The sequence below is a fragment of the Tupaia chinensis genome, unplaced genomic scaffold (genome assembly GCF_000334495.1).
Source record: "Tupaia chinensis unplaced genomic scaffold, TupChi_1.0 Scaffold145685_1, whole genome shotgun sequence".
Lineage (NCBI taxonomy): Eukaryota > Metazoa > Chordata > Mammalia > Scandentia > Tupaiidae > Tupaia > Tupaia belangeri.
Window position 1 is genome coordinate 5,602,751 of NW_006205542.1, and position 23,116 is coordinate 5,625,866.

Here is a 23,116-nt window from a genome sequence, read left to right on the forward strand (position 1 = left end):
TTTTGCAGACTCAGGATGATTTCCTAATTTAAAAAATAAGTTTCTTGTTGTCTCTTGTTAGTCTCTTAAGGCCTGAATGTTAGAGTATGTTATTTGGATTAATAATTTTTTTCTTTATTAAAATGCAATAGACTTGCTTCTTTCTTGCCATTAATTGTTACATTTTACTTTGTTCTTAATTCTATAAAGTTGTCACAAATTCTTTTGAGAGTAGATTGTAACTCAAGAGAATCTGCAAATATTTAACTCTGGAAGGTCAGTGACCTCTGGAGCTGAGCATACTGAGCTCTCAGCAGAACAAATGGCTGGAGTCCCCAAGGGCCACGGCAGAATCAGAACAGGTCTCTGGCCATCAGATCACTCTTCTTTCTGCCCTGGAAGGGGTTCCTGTTTAATTGCAACAGCACATTTTACTCTTCAGATTTTTTCTTTTCATAAGCACCTACTATTTGGAAGGAAGAATGGTAGCGGCAACTGCATATGAACTATTCTTCCAATAAGATTAGGAAAAGTGACTCATGTATACAAATAATTCAATACAAGAAGCCAAATACCTCGTCTAGTAAGAGCCCTAAATATGAAGGTAAGTTTAGAGAAGAGAGCATTGCGGAGGAGATTGATCTGGACGATTTAAAGTGGGTTGCATTTGCACGTGCAAAAACTGGGAGAGGCCTTCTGACTGGAAATGGCAGCGTGGGCAGAGGCACAGAGGAGGGAAAGCTCCAGAAATGTGGACAGAGCAGGGCAAACCCAGCTGGGAAGGAACAGAGACCTGTGGCTGGAAAAGGAGGGAACTAAGACTGGAAAGGTAGGTCGAGGTCGATCTGTAAATGCTATGGAAAGAAATCTGTACTCACCAGGCATGCCTGAACGTTTTGAGTGAGGGAACAGCATGATCAGAATTGTGCTTTAGAAGATATGTAAATAGAATCTTTAGAATTAGGGAGATCATCTGGTTCAGTATTTCTCAAGTGAGAACACTTGTAAAATTCTAATTCAGCAGGGTTTGATAAGTTTTAGACTAAAAAAGGGGCGTGGTGGCTAAATAAGTTTTTAAAAAGGCTGTGTGAAATAAATATAACGGGCTTCTCTCACCCTCTTTTTCTCTGACTTCACCCCTTCTCTTTTTGCTTTTAAACCTCTTTGGGTCATTAATAAGCTAATGTCTATTGTGAATCTTCAAGCAGAGAGTAGTCAGCTGCTTCACCAAGTTTACCCCTCCATAAGATTCTGCAGCCGGGTGGGTGGGGCGAGAATTCCCAGGACTGGCTGTGTCCACTGTTTCTATCTGGCATCTCCTTATGGAGGAGTTGCCAGCGTGAGGGAGATCAGTGTGACCAGCCTACACATTTGGGCAACAGCATGTCCTTGGAAACACGGTTTTTAGGTCTCCCAGAGAGGGAGGCCTGCTGAAAATCTTCCATGGAGTTATATTCTCTGCAGCTTTTGGGTTCCTTATGGATACCAGGCTTGGTTCATGTGAACTGACTTTTTCAGCCTCAGGGTTCCTAAAGCTGGCCATGTTCAGGGCTCCTTGTCACTATTTACAAAATAACTCAAATTTACGCTGACAGCCCAGGTGATCTCACATCCAGGCCCTGGGTTAGCAAATAACAGCTGTCAGCAATTTTATACTCTGGATCGAAGTCTTACAAACAGAAGTCAGGAGGGAATATAGCAAGAAGCTCCAATTCCCTCTCTCTGCAATGGAGACATAGATTTAACTTGTAAAGTTGACGGAATGCACAGATTCTCCTGCTCTGAGGAGTAATAGCAAAGATATGATAGCCAAAAAATCATATCATATGATTTCCCTACGAAGATGTTTCTACTTTACCGTAATTTCCTTCAATGCAGGCAGGCATAGTCTGTGCACCAGTAAAGCTACAAGATACACAGTAAGACAACATTGGAAACATGAATTTATCCAAACCTGCAAGCCCTGAATTGGGTATATTTGAAGAACAAATGCAACCAGTTTGTAAACAATTAGCTTTCCTCACACTATATATTCAGGATCAGTCTGCAGAGAAGTAGGAGGAGACTTCAAACCACCACGTTTAGCTTTTCTTTGCTGTGTATGCTTTCCTGTGTACTAAGACAGCATCATTCATTCAATTAATATCAACGTGGTCTTTCAAAACATTCAGCACTAAGAATTTTAGACCAGCTGATTGCTTTAGATGTTCATTTTATCCATACATAATATTTTACATTTCAGATAGAATTTTAGAAGAAGAAAGTATTTTAGAGACATTCTAGACTAATTAGCTGATGTGACAAATGAGGCTCAGTAAAGATGAGTGTCACAAAAGTCATGCCTGTTTGTACTCAAGTCCTTTGATGGAAGTCTCATTCCTAACCCTTTGTGGATTGTGTTAGAAATTCCAGAGAAAGGAAGAGCCTGCAGAGGGAGCTGTTGGACCACCTGCAGTATAGCAAGTGATGACATTTAAAGTTTTAATTAGAATAAAATGAAAGAGACCACATTTATGACATTGATATGTGAAGCAATTCATACTGCTTCCTTTTTTACTACCTTAAAAATATATTCTCTGGGACCAGCAGTTGGCATAATGGCTATGTTGTTGGACTCTCACGTAGTCAACTACCGTACGAATCCCAGACCTGGTGGCTTAAACTCATGCCAGGCGCGTGTGCGTGTCTAAGATCCCGAGAGAAGGGAGGAGAAGGGACTGCGGTGAGGCCAGTTATTTTTTGCTTTCTGTATCTCTCCCTGTCTTTTTGGTGAGTGCACGTTCCTTATAGCAAAAACCTCTCAAAAAAAAAAAATATATATATATATACACGCACACATATATCTATTCTCTGGTGTTTTGATGACCCCCTTTATTTATGTTATCTTTCATAGGACTACAACTTCAGTCTTTAGGGAAAACCAAGAACTAGATATGGGCTGATCCTGAGGAAGAAGAATCATAGAAGAGATAAGATTAGGGGGCCAAGTGGTGTGGTGATTAAGGCACTGGACTCCCACATGGCTGACTGCAGTTTGAGTCCTGGATCTGGCAGATTGCTTTCTTAATTTCTTTTTCTCTGGTGAGCACACATGCCCTATAGCAAATTTAAATAACAAATAAAATTAAAATAAATAATTCTTTAAAAAAGGAGAGCTAAGATTGAATCTATGATGAATGAAATTTAACTAGTAGAACTTTTTCAAGCAAAACTTTCCTTATTTTTTTCCTTTCTTTGTCATACCCTAGACATTACTCCTTCAAATGGTGGACTCTTTAATGGGTAAGTCACATGACTGTCTGTCTCTTCCTTAGCATATCCATGGGCATTTGTACAAAACAAATTAGTTTGAGCCTCCTATTTTTTGTTCTGATTTAGTTAATAATAATAATCTATACATTATTCAGCAAGAGCCTAAAATACTCCATCTAAACATGGTCTGTAGCTTGGAAAGAGCACAGGAAGACTTGAGATCAACAATAGATTAAGAAGAAAAAAATTAGATGGCATTTTCTAGAAGAATATAGTCAAGTCATAATCAAATTGTATGTGGCTCTGAGGGAGTAAAGTCCTTATGATTACATTATTGACTAATTGGTCTGTAATTGTTTTCACTTCCTAGATTTGCTGAAATCTCCTTTAAATAGATTATTTTTATGGTTGGAACTATAGATGGTTTTGTCCATGAGCCCATGCCACACTCACCCAACAGTATTGTTCGGGCAATCTCTCGGCTTACTATAATTACTGGCAAAATAACCTTATTTTCTACTCTCAACTGATGTGGATAGCTCTTTTGCATGGAACTTGGCAATCTCTCCAAAGGGGAAGCCCAGGGCACTTGACCTTAGTAAGTTGAGGACCTCAGTAGTTGCTAGTTAGCAGCTCGTGGGAAAGGTACAGACCCATCTTGGCATCAGAGATCCGGCCTCGTCCTTGGAATTCTATGGGGATTCTGGCCTTAGTCAGGTAATTCATGTCATTCCATTTCAGGCTCTGTCCCTGAAGTGTCCCCACAGATCATGATCCTGAACCTCCAGCTTCTCCAGGGGTGGAATGTCAATCATTTGTAGTGTCAGAGAGCTCATATTTATCATGCACCATTGCGTGTTTGGCATTTTACTGGGCACTTAAAGTGTGCCTTCATTAATATTATGCACAGCCTTCTGAATATATGTTTGTGTGTGTGTGTGTGTGTGTGTGTATTCCAAATATCTGTATATATGTATGTGTGTGTGTATATATATATATATGTGTGTGTATACACACACACACACACACACACATATGTATTTCTGACCTCATTTTCATAGGTGAGCACATTGAAGCCCATTTTAGCACTTGATAGTATGTGTATGACCAAAGATTAACATTTGTTTCTGTTCACAATGTTCGGTTTTACTGGTCTACAATGCATCATTTTAGTAGTTTTCAAATATGGCGTTTCCAGGAGATACTTCAGGGACCCAAGGAGCTAAGCAGGGATAAGGGAGTGGGGAGCCCCCTGTGCACCAGCATCTCCACTCGCCCCAGTTGACATATCAGACTTCCATGAATGCTCTACTGTGAATAAAGGCTCTCCCAACTAAACAAAAATTCAGAGCCACTGTCTGCTACTGCTCTTCATGAGGGAGAATATTTCTTATAGAAAGTACAGTCTGATGCTACAGTGGATCCAAACTTACTATCTTTTCCATTGTTCAAATGTGGCTGCAAAGAACATAGCTTGAAATAAATGAGTTGCCATGGAGGGCAAGGGAATATTTGTATCGTTCTGCGATTTCTCATGTGAGTGCACTCTGCATATTAGTTCTTCTCTAGATACACTGTCTTTTGTCTTTTGTATGCATTTCAAAGGTCCTGGAAAGCATTCCCAACTGGCTGGTGAAGGAAGGATGTCTCCCAGATCTCCATCATGTGACCAAAAAGCACTTAAGTGAATGTCTCTTGCCTGCAAGGAACACTGTGAGGCATCGTACAAAGTTCAAACCATGTTCATTCTTATCATTAAGAGTTTATAAATTTACAGCGACTGTAGGTCCTTCATTGTCTACGACTCTCTTTTTCAAATCTCTTGTTTCTGATCCCAAGTGCACTCAATCGTCTCAGGCCTGAAAATAGACTTTCCTGGGACCAGCAGTTAGCGTAATGGCTATCTCGCTGGACTCCCACGTAGTTGACAGTGGTTTGAGTCCTGGACCCGGTGGCTTAAACTCACTCCGGGCACGTTTGCATGCGTGCCCAAGATCCTGAGAGGAGAGTGGAAGAGAAGGGATTGCGGCATAGGCATCCTCCCTGGGGGGTGATTTCTTGCTTTCTATCTCTCTGTCTCTCTCTGTCTGTCTGGCGAGCGCATGCGCCCTATAGCAAAAACCTCTCAAAAGAAAAATTTAAAAATAAAATAGACTTTCCCTGTTGGCTGGCCTCAGAAGGGCTCAGACCTGCATTTCATCAACTCCAGTTCATGTCCCCACCCTGCTCGATTGTCCTGCCCCGTATCCTAGTGGCTGTGCACTGTCTTTCTCTACTTAACCATTATCATTTCATCATTTCCTTCTCTTGAGGTGTTGCCAGCTCACTCATGTGTTAGAAGCACCTTTGATCTGGTCCCATTAAGGGTAGCAGTTCAGCTCAATTTGAATAAAATTCACATTTACCTTGAGCTGGCCGGGGCTGAGGGCCTGTAGTTTTTTATGGACATTTAAATGCAACGAATCCTAGTGCACACTAGATGGCGCTCAAATGCAAAAGAAGTTGAACTAGACGTATGGGAAGAAAATTGTAAATGCCCAACTGATTTCTGTCTCCTTAAAAACTGCTGTGGGTGCGCATTGGTGGAGAGAAGCGAGGTCTGGAAGGAATTCGTGCGGTGGCAGAAGCAGCTCCAGAGGACTGCTGATAGAGTCACTATTGCTCAGTGATTACAGGGGCAGGTCGGGACTTTATGACTAAGGGAATGTGGCGAGAACTCCTGGGTCATTTTTTCTCATTGCTAAAGGGCAGAGCTATGGCTCTGGAGTCCAGAGGCCAGACCCGCTGCACCCCGCATGACCAAACCTCATGCCTGAACAAAGCGATGAGATTTCGGTTGAATCGCCCACCTGCACGTTCCTGCCAGAGTGCAACTGCTGGGCCGCCTCTTTCCTTGTTTCTCTCATTACCTCCCCCCCTTCCTCCCCCTCGCCCATTATTACCAAGGCTTTGTGCTCAAGATTTTGTTGGCTGGGGCCAGGCTAGGAGGGTTAGTCTTTTGCCTGGAGCGTCAGAGAATGGCAAATCCAGGCATCATAATCAACAGCAATCTTTAAGACACACAGCCTCAGGGCCTACCATGCTTTTAGGGAGGGACTCAGGAAAATGTTTTCTTTAAAATCAGAAGAAAAAAAAAAACTGATACAATCTCATCTGAATTATATTCATTTTTGTACATACACAGTTTAAAAACATAATTAAAAAAATTTTTTTTTATGCCAGAGACAGTGCACCCCCAACTACGACTGGTCACAATGCAACCAATCCTTTTTCCTCCAGTTCTCCATCCCATTAAGATCCTGGGCACTGCAGTGCACCTTTGTGCTGAGGCCCCCGTTGGCCATTGAGACCTGGCTTCCTCTGCACAGTGCTTAAGCATTGAGCTAGAGGGCTCACTCTGAAACATAATTTTAATATTCTTTTTAAAAAAGTTTATTTACTTCTTCCACAAATGAAAAAGAGATTGAGTGATGGAGAGAGAAACAGAGAGACAAAACTGGGGCAGTTATACCAGCTCTTCTCTGAGGTCTCTCCAAGTCAAGTGTTTATGTCCCATTCTGGGTGTTCTACCAGGGTAAAGACAACAGGAGTGGGTGGCTGGACTTCTTAGCAGGTCCAGAGCTGTTGATATAATTCAGTGATTAAGAGAAATTAAAAAAAAATCTATATTTAAGTTTCTGTTTCCTTGTTTTATTGTTAATAGCCAAAAATGTTTTGCTTATTGCTTCTTGCTGAAGGGCAGGATTAGAATGAGAATCCTGAGAGATAAACAGCAGGTAGCACAGCGCTAGCATGTGCTTGGAGCTAAGTACAGATTTGTGGAATTACACTGTTAATGGAGGTTTTCAAGGGGCAAGGATAGCAGACACTTTGGGTTTTATTTCTATTCTTTACCACTCCGAAGAACAAGAACTACACACTATACACATTGAGCATCCCTTATCCAAAAAGCTTGGCACCAGAAATGTTTCTGGTTTCAGTTTTTTTTTTTTTTTTGGAGGGGGGGTGGTGGTAATTAGACAATTTGCATGTACATAATGAGATATCTTGGGGATGGGACCTAAATCTGATCATGAAATTCATTTGTGTTTCATATATACCTTACACACATAACCAGAAGGTAATTTTACATAATATTTTTGTATTACAACTGTTTATTGCAACCTACCACATGAGCTTAAGTTAGAACTTTCCACTTGTAGCATCATGTTGGCACTCAAAAAGTTCTGGGTTTTGAAGCCCTTAAGATTTTGGATTTGGGGATTGGGATGCTCACCAAGTAGTAGGTTCTCAATAATTCTGTTTTTATGAGTGATTGCATGAATGCCCATATATATTATGCCATGGTTGTGAAGTTGGAGAACTATGTAAACTCTCAGCCATTATCTGTGTCTGCAAAGTGAAGTATTTTGGGTGGATTGGTGTTTGGGTAGTGGCTTATGTATCTCAGGATCAGAAGATGGAGAGAGATTTCTGACCTCAGGGAATGTGGGAGGGACTATATAGCTGGCCTGAGACCCGGATTTGTGTGAGGGGTTTGCATTAAGGGATTGGACAAAGGACCCCAGAAACATCCTGGGGAAGCTCCATGGGTGGCTAGAGTATGGAATGAAGGCACAAGTTCTAACTCTGGAAGGGGCGAAAGCATGTCTGAGTTCCGTCAATGTTGGAGTTGCCTAAAAAAGCAGGTGTTAAACAGAAAATCCCTAGGAATAGGCATTTGGGAGGCAAAGGGCAAGCAGCATGACCCCAGCAGAGACTGGGCCAGGAACACAGGAGACGAGGGGCGGGGAGGGGGGGTAAGGTGAGGTGGTGGTGGTGACAGAATCACCTGAAGGGAGAATTGCTGCTGTCCCAGCTGGGAAGGGACAATCCTAAAAGTGCATATCAAGGGGACATTAGAAATTTGGAATTTTTTGTTTCTGAGAGTGTATGTTTTCTTTGCATTCTAAAAATATGACAAAATATTCTGTGAAATTTCATTTGGGGAAGTATAGAAGTGAATATAATTAATTTAGCCTTAATTAAACTGAAGTGTCACTTTTCCTAAACAGATTAAACAGCCTCTGTATACCCAGGAGGAGGGTTATAAAACTTCTTAGAGTAGTGTTGAAGAAGACACACAAACCTGGCTTTGACTTCCAGCAATGCCACTTGGTAACTGTGTGTCTAGGGAAAGGTCGGTTACTTCTGCCTCTCTGAAACATGGTTTTTCTGCAACTGTATAATGGGATATGGGGAGAGAGATAATACCTACTTTGCATAATTATTTAAGACTGTTAGTGTCAATTAATAGTAGCTATTTTGATGGTTTTGATTGTCATTGTTGTGATGACTGACATCTACCACCTTTCAGAGCTAAAGAGGAGTTTTACAAATTATGCATTTCCAGAGAAAATGAGTTTGTAGATCTACATTTTTACTGAAAGCATCCTAAATGCCAGACTGTAATTAAGTTCAATGTTTACCAGCCTTGAGGTCTGCCCACTTTTGAGGAAGCTTCTTAGGAATTCAAGGAGAGAAGAAGTTGTATGTGGTTTTGCATTTTTGAAATCTTCAACCTGAACAGCTAACTGCCATAAAAGCCCTACATGGGTCTAAAGAATTTTCACGGCAGCTTAAATGAAAGACCATTCCAGTTGTCGGGGATGCTGGCAGAATACTGAGCAAGTCGTGATTTATTCGGTTTTCAGCTGATAAATCACAGAAAGTTCTAACATCGGTTCATGCTTTCTCTATCACAGATTCATTTATTCAAGGAGTTTTCAAAAGGTGAATGGCAAACCCAGCCCAGCCCAGGAATAGCAGTGCGGCCCTTCTGCTGTGTGTCTGCCTCTCTGCAGCGCTACTTGGCTTAACGGATCTGACCCTCGTTTAGAGAACACACCCAGAATTCAGAGGCTCATCTGAATGTGGATGCTAATTCACCTAGAAATCGCATAAAAATGTTCATGTACTCTCTTCTCTTTAGTTCAAAAGTAGCTATGGAATATTTCCCCCTCCCAGTATTACTCCCACAAACATTTTCCACGCTGACCTTAGGCAAAAAGAAAAAACTTGATTTGAATTTGTCTCAGACTTTAAAAATGGAACTGTCTGTAAGTTGGTGTTTTTTTTTTTCCTTCTCGATTTTTTTCCATGGGGCACAGGCACTTGAAGGAGAGAAACAGAGAGAAACCACCCCCGAGAGGATTTTGGGCTTGCCCCCAACATGTGAGGTCTGGGACTTCAACAGCAGAGTTGGCCATATGGAATCCAGCTCCTTAAGCACCACATGACCTGCTGACCCAGCGAACACAGTAAAATTGGGGCTTAGAGAGGAAAGGCTACTCTTACCAAGATGGCCTTAACACACCTTTAGTTTCACTAAATTGAGTAGGCTTCCTCCTAACTCTAGGCCTCCTGCTGGCTTCCTTTAGAGTTGCTAATTAAGAAAACTTGTAATTGCAAATTCTTTCTGTGCCCTTTTGAGATTATATATATATATATATATATATATATATATAGCCTGTGGCTTGGGGCCATCCTCCAATTTGGACTCATCAAGGAAGTTAGCACCCTTGTCTCCCAGTCTCTGCCAGAAGGCAAGAGGCTAACTTGTGAGGGTGTCTTGCTTCAAATTTTTAGAGAATGGAACACATTGACCTCATTTTCCATTTCTTTCCGACCTCACTGAAGTCTGGTCTCTGCCCTTGCCACTCCACTTGACTGCTGCTTCCGGGCTCTAGACTGCTTTTCCAAAGGGTTCTAATGACCTCTGAACCGTCCACTAAGTGACTCCCACCTATTGTTCACTCTTAGCTGCTTAAATTGCTAACCTGTCCCTCCTGCTCTTCCCTCTTTCACTGCTGTCTGCCACATCATCCTCTCCTGAATGCTCTCCCTTTTCAATGACTGCTCTTTCTTGACTCCTGGCCCTGACAATCCTTCAGTTTCTTCATTGATGGTTGGACTTTCTTAGTGTTGCATTCCAGCTCTCGTTTCCTGCCAACTGCACATTGCCCTGGACCATGTTTTACCTGCTTTCTGGTCTTCGCTGAGGTTTTTCAAATGTATATTCTCAGCCTTAACCTTTTCCTGGTCTCCGGACATCTGCTTCAAAGGCTTTATATCAATTCACCTAATGTCTATTTCCTTAAAATTGGTTGCTCTGGGGCCAGAAGGTGGCACAGTGGTTATGGCACTGGATTCCCACATTGCCAACCACAGTTCAAGTCTTGGACCTGGTGGCTTGAAACTCATGTGGGGTGCCTGTGCATCAAAATCCTGAGAGGAAAAAGGAGGAGAACGGATTACAGCGAGGCTATCCCCTCTGGGGGATGATTTCTCACTTTTTTTCTCTCTATGTCTGGTGAGTGCACTGCCCTATAGCAAAAACAAAACAAAATAAAACAAACAAACAAATCTTTCTAAAAAAACAAAAACAAACTGGCTTCCTCAATAATTTATTTTTAGAGTCTTTTTAAATCCTTCAGGGATCTTATTAATTTTTACCTTTTTCCCATTTAAAATGAAAAATGAATTAATCTATGCCTCATGCCTTTTGTACCTGTTTATGTTTATCAAGTATTTTCCAAACTTGTAGTACTGTATGAATGATGAATTAGGAAGATTTTCCTTTATAAACTTGTATAAGTACATACTTTAAAGACTTTTTGAATTTTCCAAAATTTTATTAAGGTTTAACATTAAAAGACCAAAATTATAAAAAAGGAAAGAAAGAGGAGCCAGTGGGTGGTGTGGTGGTTAAGGCACTGGACTCTCACATGGCCGACCATGGTTTGAGTGTGGATCTGGCAGCTTGAAAATCATGCTGGGTGCGTGCGTGTGCATGCTCAGAATCCTGAAAGGAGAATGGAGGACAAGGGATCTTGTGTGGCCTTCCTCTCTGGGATGTGATTTCTCACTTTCCCTTTCTCATTCGCTCTCTGTCTCTCTCCAGTGAGCACACACACCCTATGGCAAAAACCTAAAAATAAAAAAGAAGAAAGAAAGGAGAAAAAAGAAGAAAGTAAGAAAAGAGAAGAAATAAAGAATAAAAAAAAGAGAAAGGAAAAGAAATAAGACATCAAAGTGGATACAAACAGATTTCTCAGAGGCTTTTAGAGAAACTGGCTTTAAGTGAACTGGTTCAGCCTGACTTACCTTCCAGTCTGAGCTTCCTCAGCTACACACTCCGTACCCAAAGCTGCCATCACAGTGGGATAATATAAGTGCCCTGACACCCCTAGAACGGTCTGCATTTTCCTCTGCTCCTTCTGGAATAGCCCCACCACCCTTTTCTGACCGAGCCCACCACCACCATATTAATGCATCGAGGCCCGGCTCGTCATCTCTGCAAAGCCTGCCATGCTGTCCCTCACCTCTGTGGAATTCATTGCCCCAGCCTCCGTACTTCATAAAATTCCTGTTCATTTCCTTATCAGTGTACGCTTCTCCTGATTATCGTATTTAACAGACTATATTATAGCCTTTTGTATGTGCTTCTCTCTCTCTTGCTAGCCATTTAGTTCTTTTATGGCAGAGCTGGTTTGATTCATTTTGGGGTTCTAGTGCCTGTAAAAGTGTCTGACTCATTGCAGACGGTCCATAACTGCTCACTGAAATGAATGATCAGGGATCCAAATCATGATTGCATTAACACTTAGTTGTCTAACTTTTCTGTAACAACAGAGACAAGAGCCAGAGGGAGTAAGAGACTGGGTAATCACTGATGGCTTAAGAAAAATTATCTGACTTTTGGAAATAAGAAGAAAAGCTGAATACATGACCTTCAAGGTCATTTAGAACACCAACAACCCTTGCTAGTAAATATGGACCATATGTGGGCTAATCTGACTAGCTACCTGCTTTGCTAACAGCCTGCTAGCTAAAGCTAAGAATGTTTTTTTACATTTTTAAATGGTTAAATATAAATGGTTATGTAAGTACATACATAATATCTTTATTTTTGACTTTTAGCTTGCAAAGCTTAAAATAGTTACTATCTGTCCCTTTAAGGAAAAGTTTGCTGATCCCAAGAAAGCTGTAGGTTTGGAAGCAGTCAGGCGGCAGGGTGGTTAATGTGACTAGATCCCACATGGCTGACTACATGGATCGAGTCTTAGACCTGGCAGCTTGAAAAACTTGCCAGGCAGGGAGCCAGCAGGTAGACATGGTGGTTTAGGTGCTGGAGTCCCACATGGCCCATCATGGTTTAAGTCCTGGACCTGGAGGCTTGAGTATCATGCTGGGCATGCATGCATGTGGGGAAAAGCCCTAGGAGGAGAATGGTGGAGAAGAGGCTGCGGCATGGTCCTCCCCCTTAGTGGGTGATTTCTCATTGTCCCTCTCACTGTCTCTCTTTCTGGTGAGCACAGGCACCCCATGGCAAGAACAAAACGAAACCAATATCAGAAAAACAAACAAAAATAAAAAATAAAACCTCGTTGGGTGCATGTGCGTGTGTGTCCCCAAATCCAGAGACAAGAAAAGAGGAAAAGGGATTGCACAGTGACCATCTCCCCTGTGGGGTGATTTCCCACTTTCTCTCTCTCTCTGTCTTTTTCTTTCTGGAGAGTGGTCATGCCTTATAGCAAAGTTAAAAGAATTTATATATTTTAAAAACAGTAGCTTGGGAACCAGCAGTTAGCGTAATGGCTATGTCGCTGGACTCCCATGTAGTCGACCGTGGTTCGCGTCCTGGACCCGGTGGCTTAAAACTCACGCCGGGCGCGTGTGTGTGCGTGCCCAAGATCCCGAGAGGAGAATGGAGGAGAAGGGATTGCGGCGTGGCCATCTCCCCTGGGGGGTGATTTCTCGCTTTCTGTCTCTATGTCTCTCTCTGTCTGGCGAGCGCACGCGCCCTATAGTGAAAACCTCTCAAAAACAACAACAACAACAAAACAGTAGCTTTATTTGACTCACTATTTACTATTGTTTATGGCCCAGACATTTTATAACTTTATAGTTAGAAGTTAACATATATTAAATTGATAAGAAATAATAAATTGTTTGTGACATTTTATATATATATACATATATATACACACACACACACACACACACATATATATATATTTTTTGCTTTAGGGCCCATGTGCTTTCCAGAGAGAGAGCAAGTGAAAAAGCACCTCTCCCCTGGTGGTGGTGGGGGGGTGACCACGCTGCAATCCCTTCTCCTCCATTTTCTTCTCCAGATTTTGGGCATGCATGCACATGAGACTGGTGTGATTTACAAAACTATGCAGTTGGCTCCTTTAAGCACCACACCTGGCTGGCCCTTGTTTTATATTTAACAATCTTATTTTATCATTTTTGTCCTCTGGTAATATAAAATCCTTGTGTTTATATCTTTTTCTTTTTAAAATTTAAGTTCATAATTTATTTTATATTTATGAGCAAGAGGGAGAGAGAAAGAGAGGGAGATAGCTATCACACACTGGCACCCTCAGTGCTGCGACCCACCCAGCTTCACCCAGCCCTGGATCATGGGTACAAGTGTACCTGCTCTGGGAATTCTCTGTGTGCAAACTCTGAACCCTCCAAGTGGGTCAGCCTTGCAGGGTTTTGTATCTTACCCTTGTGCCATCACCTGACCCTCCTTCCATATCTTCTTTAAACCAGCTTTATCATCCTAAAGACTCCCTTACTAATAAGTTAAATGAAATGTTGATATATGCTCACTATCTATTTTTTTAAAGAATTATTTATTTATTTATTATTGTTATTATTATTTTTCACATGAATTTTGCCAAAGACAGAGAGAGAGGGAGGGAGAGAGTGAGAGAGAGAAAGCAAGCCACCAGGTCCGGGACTCGAACCATGGTGCGCCATGTGGGAATTCTAGCACCCTAACCACCATGCAACCTGCTGGCCCAATATATGCTCACTATCTATTTGTGTGAAAATTATGTCTGTCATATTAAGAGTGTAATCTTTTTCTTTTTTTGTTATAGTGCGTGTGTGCTCGCCAGAAAGACAGAGAGACAGAAAGCGAGAAATCACCCCCCAGGGGGGGATAGCCATGCCACAATCCCTTTTTCTCCATTTTCCTCTCGGGAGCTTGGGCACGCACGCATACGGGCCTGGCGTGAGTTTAAGCCACCGGGTCCGGGACTTGTACCGTGGTCGACTACATGGGAGTTCAGCGACATAGCCGTTACCCTAACTGCTGGTCCCAAGAGTGTAATTTTTGTAAGAGTTGGGGAAAGCAGGCATGGACAGGGCAGGTGACTCTGGCTGGAGGATACAGATGTGAGCGGCGGGAACTTGGTTGCCCTTCAGATTGCCCAATACTAGCTCTAATCTCCTATTTCTACCAAGAAGTGGAGAAAGGAGGGGCAAAACGATAAGAAATCCAGAAACTCAATTGTGCCTTATTTGGTCATTCATGCTGGGAAAAGGCTAAAATTACAGGATGCCTCCTCATTTCTTAATTATTTATTAAGTAATTAAGATTCTTTCCCATAGACAAAGCTAATATTTGTTCTTGACACACAGTATTTCCAGTAGCTGCCCTTTTTCTTTCAAAAGAGTTCTCTCTTTCAATCCTCATTCAAGGAGAACTTCCTCAGTAGATTGGGCCAGCATCAATGAGTTCAAGCAAATACTCAAAAGATCCAAACCTGAATCAGGGAGGTTTCCTGTATTTGCTATTCTGATCTCCTGGAATTATCCAGGATTCCAATTAGCAGTGCCCCTCAGGCCTCTCTTATTACAAGCTGGAGGATGGACATTGCTGTGGGTCAGCCCAAGTCTTCAAGAGCTGAAAAGACCATACCAGCAATAGAGGCATGAGCCAGATAAATTGCAATTTGAATCCTTCTCCAGGAACCCCAAATAATTATCTTCATTCTGGGTCCAGAGTCCTAAGAGGCAGCTTGAGCAGTTGGTGGCACTGGTTGGTTGTAGTAGGATATTTTAATCAACTCACCTGTCAATCACTATGACAACTTATACTTAAATATACCACCAAAAGATAAATTCAGGACCAGTCAGTCACATGGGAAGAGTAGAAACAAAATAACTGTCATATTATAAAATTAAAAAAAAAAGAAAATGATGAAAACCATCTTCTGCCTATTTTTCCTTAATTTGTTTAAAATCTAGACACACAATTCTTCTATAATCAAAATATTATGTTGTCAGGAAGTCATGACGTGTTTTTCTATGCAAAAAGCATCATGACTTTCTTTTTTTTAAAATTTTTTATTATCATCATAATCTTCTTTATATTACATTGGATTACATATAACTTTACAGTGTATTACATTGCTTTTTCAAAAGGGAATGCCATGCATGTCAGTCAATACAGAGACATTAATCTCCTCGCTTCAACATTCAATATCTTTTCTGTTTTCCCCAATCAGTATTATTATTATTCTAATTATTTTTTAAAACAGTCAATCGCTATTTCTCATTTTGCTTGTAAAAATACTTTGCCCATCCTGAAATACTTCTCAGACCAATCCAGTTGAGAATACTATACATGTCATCATCAACATTTAATAAGCCATATCTGTTTCTCATTCTCGTTAAGTACCTTCACTGCTTTTATGTCTTCCAATTTTTTGCTCTCTACCATAGAGTGCGGATAGTTGGTATATATCGAGTGGATACATACAATATCTTTCTTTCATAGCCTGGCTTACTTCACTCAGCAATAAATCTTCCATATCTGACCACTTTCTATCAAATTCTAGGGTCTTGTTATTTTTTATGGCTGAGTAGTATTCCATAGAGTATATATACCACACTTTTCCAATCCATTCATCAGTTTGTGGACGTTTAGGTTGGTTCCATATCTTGGCAATTGTGAATAATGCTGCAATAAACATGGATGTGCAAGCACTTTTCTGACTGAGCGATCTCCTGTCTTTTGGGTAAATACCCAGAAGTGGGATTGCTGGATCAAATGGTAGTTCTATTTGTAGATCTTTGAGGAACCTCCATGTTGTTCTCCACAGTGGTTGAACTAGTTTACATTCCCACCAACAGTGTAGGAGGGAAGCATCATGACTTTCTTGACAAACCAATAGTAATTTTGTACATATTTCCCCAAACTAAAACTATGCAGTGTATTGATGCTAGTAACACTCTACTGTAACTGTACAGGCTTTTCTTTTTTCCTTTTTAGAATTGTCTTTTAATTTGCATGTTTAAGAAATTTTTCTAAGATATGCAGATTTATGGAATTAAGAAATTAGGGCCTGCCCTGTGGCCTAGTGGTTAAGGAGCTAGGTCCCACATAGCTGACAGAGGAGTGTGAATCCTGGCCGCTGCAGCTTGAAATATACACTGGGTGGCATAGTGGTTAAGTTGCTGGGTTCTCAAATGGCCTACCGTGGTTCAAGTCCCAGAACTGGCAACTTGAAAATCTTGCTGACCATGTGTATGTGTGCCTGAAATCCCAAGAGGGAATGGAAAGAAGGGATTGTGGCATGGCTATCCCCTCTAGGGGGTGATTTCTCATTTTGCCTCTTACTGTTGCTTTCTGTCTCTCTGCTCTCTGGTAAGTTCATGTGCCCTATGGCAAACACCTCAACAACAACAACAAAACCACACTGTGCTTGTGCGTGTGTGCCTCAAATCCCCAAAGGAGGGAAGAGATGGAGAAAAGACAGTGGTATGATCATGTCCCAAGGGGGAGGGGTTCTTCCCTTTTCTTCTCCATCTCTCTGTCTCTCTCTCTGCTGTCTGGCAATGAAAAGATTTTTAGAAATTAAATATGGTAAGAAGCGCTGGTGGCAAAGACCAGCTGTGCTGCCACCGCTGCAGTGTCCTGCTCACCAGTGCTGGGGCCATATGGTGACTCAGTTCCTGGATCAAATTGTGTATGTTGGGCACATGTGCACCGTTTTGGCTGACTGGTTGGCTGGGGGGAGGATTTTGTCATGACACCCTGTTGAGGATGCTTTCTCCCCTCCCCAATTATGAAAAAAATAAAGACACTTTTTTAAAAAAAGCATCAGTGGTGGTGAGTTCTTGGCTTTTGGTGCTGCCTCTGCCCCAGATTGGAGTCAGATTGTGACTAGCAGGAGGTATGAATGGCGTGTGGATGACGGTGGTTGTGAGTTTGTGTTAGAGTCTGTACCTGACCATCACACACTTTTGGGGGGCTATGTCACTCCTCTCAGCAGCCACTGCCCTCCAATAACAGCTTGTGCTGCTGTGTGACCTGCCCTGCTGGTGTCCTGTCTCCCCATCCCCACCCTCATGGCTGTGGCCGGCTGCTCAGTACTCGCTCTCGCCAACCATCACAGACCATCCCACTGACCAAATTGGAAGGACTCTAGTTTTTATATTTGTGTCTACTTTCACATTCTTGCTTTTCTTCAGATTACCAGGTCTCAATTAAATAAAAGTTAAAGGAAAAGTGAGTACTTTTCATATGGGACCATACCTCAGTGATTCCCAAGCCCATGGGAATGTGCATGAAGTTTGGTGCATAAAAGAGTGGTCATTTAGGGATGGCAGGTGGTACAATGGTTAAGCTGTTAAACTCCCACAGGGTTGACCACAGTTCAAGTCCTGGACTTGGTGGCTTGCTTTCTCACTTTCCCTTTCTCTCTCTCTGGTCAAATAAAAAATAGTAATGACAAATAAAATAAAATAAATAATTAAAAATAAAAGGGAGAGTGGACATTCACAAGAATGTGAAGTTCTCTATTGAAAATGATGGGTATAGTAATATCCCTGATTTGATTGTCACCTACTACATGCATACTTTGAAAAACCTATAGTACACCCTCTATAGCACATATTATATATGAAGTGATTGGATATAAATAAGAGATCATACAATTTAAAAAGATTGGCAAGGGGAAAAAGGTGGTCATTGGAAAGGTTTTTCTTTGGCAGTGGACACCAGGACTCCAAGATGGCGTCAGTCGTACCAGTAAAGGAAAAGAAACTCATGGAGGTCAAACTTGGGGAGCTGCCAAGCTGGATACTGACTCGGGATTTTACCCCTAAAGGTACTGCTGGAGCATTTCAGAGAGGTTACTACTGGTATTACAACAAGTACGTCAACATGAAGAATGGGGGTGTTGCTGCGGTTTCTATGGTGCTGGCCGCTTATGTGCTCTTCAGCTACTGCCTTTCCTATAAGGAAAGCATGAGCGGCGACATAAATACCACTGAAGAGGGGCAGCATGGAGGTCAGACAGACACTGAACCAGACCTTCATCTCCCTGGCTTGGCACCCCTCCAAAGGATCTTGTTGATTACTTTCATATCCCAGCCGAGAATTCACATCCAATAAAAGATGACTGGTATGGGTGTAAAAAAAAAAAAAAATGACAAAAAAAAAAAAAAAAAAGAAAAAGAAAAAAAAAAAAAAGGTTTTTCTTTCCCCAAAGGAAAGAACATAGTTTTTATCCCAGGATAGTTAAAATTTTTTATTAATTATTATTATTTTAATTTGCTAGAGGGCACATGTGCTCACGAGAGAGAGAGAGCGAGAGAGTGAGAGAGAGCAAACAAGCTGCCAGGTCTAGGACTTGAACCATGGTCGATCATGTGACAATCCAGCACCTTTTTTCAAATTAAAAACATTTTTTAAACTTTAATTAACTAATTTTAATTTGGCCAGAAAGGGACAGAGAGAAGAAAGGGGAGAAAGTGAGAAAGCAAGCTGCCAGGTTTGAGACTGGAAATGAAGCTGGCCACATGGGAGTCCAGTGCCATTAACCACCATTCCACCTGCCAGTCCCAAGAGTCCAGCATCTTAACCACCATGTCACCTGCAGACCCCTCCCAGAATAGTTTTAAGCTATCCCTTTTCTGCCACACTGCAAATTCCCTTGTGCAGAACTGGTTTTCATAAATAAACATGCAATATGGTGGCAGATGAACATGAGGGGACTTCAAATAGTTCATGGAACAATGAAACTGAAGTACAAAGTAATTATGTTACAAAAATTTGAAACTGATTGCATAATTATTTTCATAAGACACATTTTCCATGAATATTTTGAAGTCCCCACTGTTTTAGATTAAGCATGTAGAAGATGGTCAAGGTCTTGGTCATCAGCTCCCGTTACCACTTGCTGGTTCCATGGATGAAGCTACCCTTCTACCTTTTGTGAAATGACCAACCCAGGCTCCCTAGCTGTGAGTGAGGAAGCCCACCTGGTCAATGACTATCCCCCGTGACCACCTCACTCCTTGCCTGTCCCTCCTTGCCTGCTCAAACCTTTCTTCTCTTTCTTTGTTAATTGGAAGGAAAGCTTTGCAGGCAGTTGGGTACATTGGCTTCCCACCTATGCGCAGAATAATGTCGAACCCTTTGAATATTGGTTGTATCTATCCATTTTGATTCTTATTGAATTCGTAGAGTTCATTGTTTATTTTTTTAACATTTATAAAGTCCATGTTTGATTTTAAAAATTTTTTTCTTTATTTCTGATAGAGTGCATGTGCATGTGATATGCACACACAAAGGGGGAGAGAGGGAGAGAGAGAGAGAGATACCCTCCATAAGGTCTGGTCACACTGCGATCCCCTTCTTCTAGATGGCTCACCAGGATCTTGGGCATGCACGTGTATGCCCAGCATGTTTTCTGACTGACCAAGCATAGGATTTGGACAGCAGATACCATGTGACTTGTAGCACTGAGGCCTCGTAGGCTACTGACTGCACCACAGAGGTTTTGCCTGGCTTTTCAATTTCGCTGTCTTTAAACACTTTGTTCGAGGTATTACTTGTGTCTTGACTGACTCACCACAGCCATTTCTTGGCATAGCTCTTCCACTCATTTATTTTTTTTCATTCATTATCTCAAGAGTTTTCAGGGTGTCAAAAATTTAGATTTTTCTCCCTAGTAAAGAGTGGAGTATGAACTATTAGTTCACTGAAAAGCTTAGTGTCATATTTTTGCAAAGTTTCTCTCTTGGAGATACCATAAGTGGTCATTCATTTATTCAAGAAATTTTCAATCAGAGCCATCTCTTTACCTGACTTTAGCAAGTCTCTTTCTCTGGAAGTGTGTGAACTGGTTCAGGCTCAGTGTTGAGATACCTCTAGGAAACAGGTGAGTAATTTCCAAAGTTGTTCAGCATGCTTTGGGTCCCCCTTTAGTCCCACCATTAAAAGTGCAAATGGGGCAGGTACATTTGCTAGCCTGGAGGCATTCTCAATAGCACCAGCTCATGTGTACTGCTGTTGGTGTCTTACAAGAAAAGCTACGTAGCAGTATAAGAAATTAGTGAAAACGGGCCAGTCACTGGTGTGGTAGTGAAGCTGGCTGGATCCCACATGGCTGACTATGCAGTTCAAGTCCCAGACTTGACAACTTGAAAACCACACCAGGTGCGTGTGCATGTGTACCCAAAATCCTAGGAGAAAAGTAAAGGGACTGTGGTGTGGTCATCCTCTGGGAGGTGCTTTCTCACTTTCTCTCTCTCTCTCCCTCTCTGTCTCTCTCTAGTGAGCACATGCACCCTATAGAAAACAAACCAACTAACCAAAGAAAGAAAGAAAGAAAAAGAAATGAATAAAAATAATTTGGTACCTACCCCCATACAAACACCTTGTCATGAAGCTTTTTGTCTTTGCTGATATCCTACGCAGGTCACAGATTAACAGTCAAGTTAATTTTTTAAAAATATTTATTTATTTAATTCCATTTGTTATTATTATCATTTTTAAATTTTGTCCAGAGAGAGACAGAGAGAAAGAAAGGGAAAGTGAGAAAGCAAGCCTCCATGTCCAGGACTCGAACTGTGGTCGGCCACATGGGAATCCAGCGCTCTTAACCACCACACCACCTGCTGGCCCCAACAGTCAAGTTAATTATGACAAGGTTGCAATAATGACTACTAACTACTAATATGTGATTACAATGTGTGTGTGCTATGCTAAGGACTGTAAGTACTCTCCCAGGTAATCCTCAGAAAGGCTACTGCCTCCATTTCTGCTGTGGAAATGAAGGCTACTAGGAGGGCACAGGAGTCGCGCTCTGGCTGTGAATTCCCAAGGCCACTGCTCGGCTGCTCTTGCCGCCGGTGCTCCTCATACAGCCTTAGCCAACACACTCTCCATTCCCACCCTCTTTGTAAGACGGTACTGAAGTGGCACGTACACCAAGAAGTCTATCCACATAGCTGCTTGCCCGCATGCTCCCCAGCTCTCTGCTTGGCTCCTTACCTGGTTGTGGAATGGGTCTGTAAGTAGACTGTCAGTCCAGAAGGAGGGAGGAAGGGAGGGGATTGGATTCTCATCTCCCTTATGCTTTCTGAGTCCTCCCTGTGCCCTTTCTATTATTTATTAAATGACTGAAAAAGTCTCCTGAGCCTAATTGGCAAGGACCCCCTGGTTCCTCCTCAGTTTGGAGGTAGTCTTTGGGGAAGAGGCAGTGTCTTACTAGCATTCAGGAGGTCTTTGATTTCTTCGAAGTCTAGAGGGCTTTCTTAGCTGTTCCTGTTCAGAGCTAAATACTCCCAGGCTCAGTGTCTGAGTGTTGTGTCTTTTTAATGATCCTGTTTACTAAGGTGCTGAGGCAATTTTCTTAAAGTTGCTCAAAGCCCTGTTTTAGTCAAAGAAAAATGTTTCCCACTGAGCCTTTTGGTTTGCATTTTGCTCAAGGCCTTCTCCCTCTGTCTTCATTGTTAATCCATGGAGAGCCAGAGAGGGTGTTAAAGATTCACTTGACTAATTCATAGCCAATTAGGAAGCTTTGCTTTGAACCTGATTGGCAGTGTCTGTGGCAGTAATGCTGAAGCCTCCCTCCCTTGCACTCCAGGGAATTAAAAAAAATAAAATATCTCCCTGCAATTGGGTAGAAAACAGAATTTCAAAAGTAATGCTGAAAACAGTTCCCAGTTTGGGCCTAACTGGTTACAATGGCACACATGCTCTGCTTTATTATCAAAGCAACTCTTTGCTTTCTATTATGTAGCTCTGGGCTAAGCCCCCCATATCCTTAAGAGTTTTCTACATGTCTCACTCTTCTCTGCTTTAATCTGCATATGGAAGCTGATCTAGGGCATACAACTGGAAAAGGAAGTTATTTTCTTCTTTCTTTGGTGGTGGTGAAATGACTTTCTCTAAGTTTTAATTTTGAGCTAATGATTCTTTTTCTTTCCTCAGGATGCTCAGTTTCATCCTGAATTAAGTTATGAAAAATCTGTTCTGGTAGTTAACTGTGATTGGGAGATTTCTTAGGTAGGAACCCCCAGGTTGTTGCAATCCACTGAAAAAATGCTTTTGACTTCTGTCAGGATTTGAATAAACTTGGCTGCGGGCTACATTAACAAACAAAACAAAACAAAAAGAACAACCTGGGATCAGTGGTGCCATCATGGTTACATCGCTGGACTCCCACATAGTCAACTGTGGTTTGAGTCCCAGGCCCAGTGGCTTAAAACTCATGCTGGGCGAGTGTGTGTGTGTGTGTGTGTGTGTGTGTGTGTGCACACGTGTGCGCGTGCGCACGTTCCCAATATTCTAAGAGGAGAATGGAGGAGAAGGGATTGCAGTGTGGCTATACCCCATGGAGGATGATTTCTTGCTTTCTGTCTCTCTCTGTCTTTCTTGCAAGCACAAATGCCCTACAGCAAAAATATCTCTAAAAAAATCCTTCTAAGCACTGCAAAAGTTTTGCTTTTTTTTGAGAGATTTTTGCTATAGGGCGCATGCGTTCACCAGAAAGGCAGAGAGAGACAGAGAGATAGAAAGCGAGAAATCACCCCCCAGGGAGGATGGCTACATCCCAATCCCTTCTCCTCCAATCTCCTCTCAGGATCTTGGGCACGCACGCACACGCGCCTGGAGTGAGTTTAAGCCACTGGGTCCAGGACGCGAACCGGGGTCGACTACGTGGGAGTCCAGCGACATAGCCATTATGCTAACTGCTGGTCCCTAAAAGTTTTGCTTTGAGGAGAAATTACAACTCTCAGATTG

At 41.9% G+C, this 23,116-nt stretch overlaps 1 protein-coding gene and 1 long non-coding RNA gene across 2 annotated transcripts in view; one reads left to right on the forward strand and one right to left on the reverse strand.

Annotated features, from left to right (window-relative positions):
- IMPG1 (interphotoreceptor matrix proteoglycan 1) overlaps positions 1-23,116 on the reverse strand; it is a 120,400-nt gene that overhangs the window by 7,210 nt on the left and 90,074 nt on the right.
- LOC114006112 (uncharacterized) lies at positions 322-4,938 on the forward strand. The gene is made up of 3 exons (XR_003547874.1): positions 322-583; positions 3,228-3,261; positions 4,837-4,938. It is a non-coding gene; the product is annotated as an uncharacterized LOC114006112 (long non-coding RNA).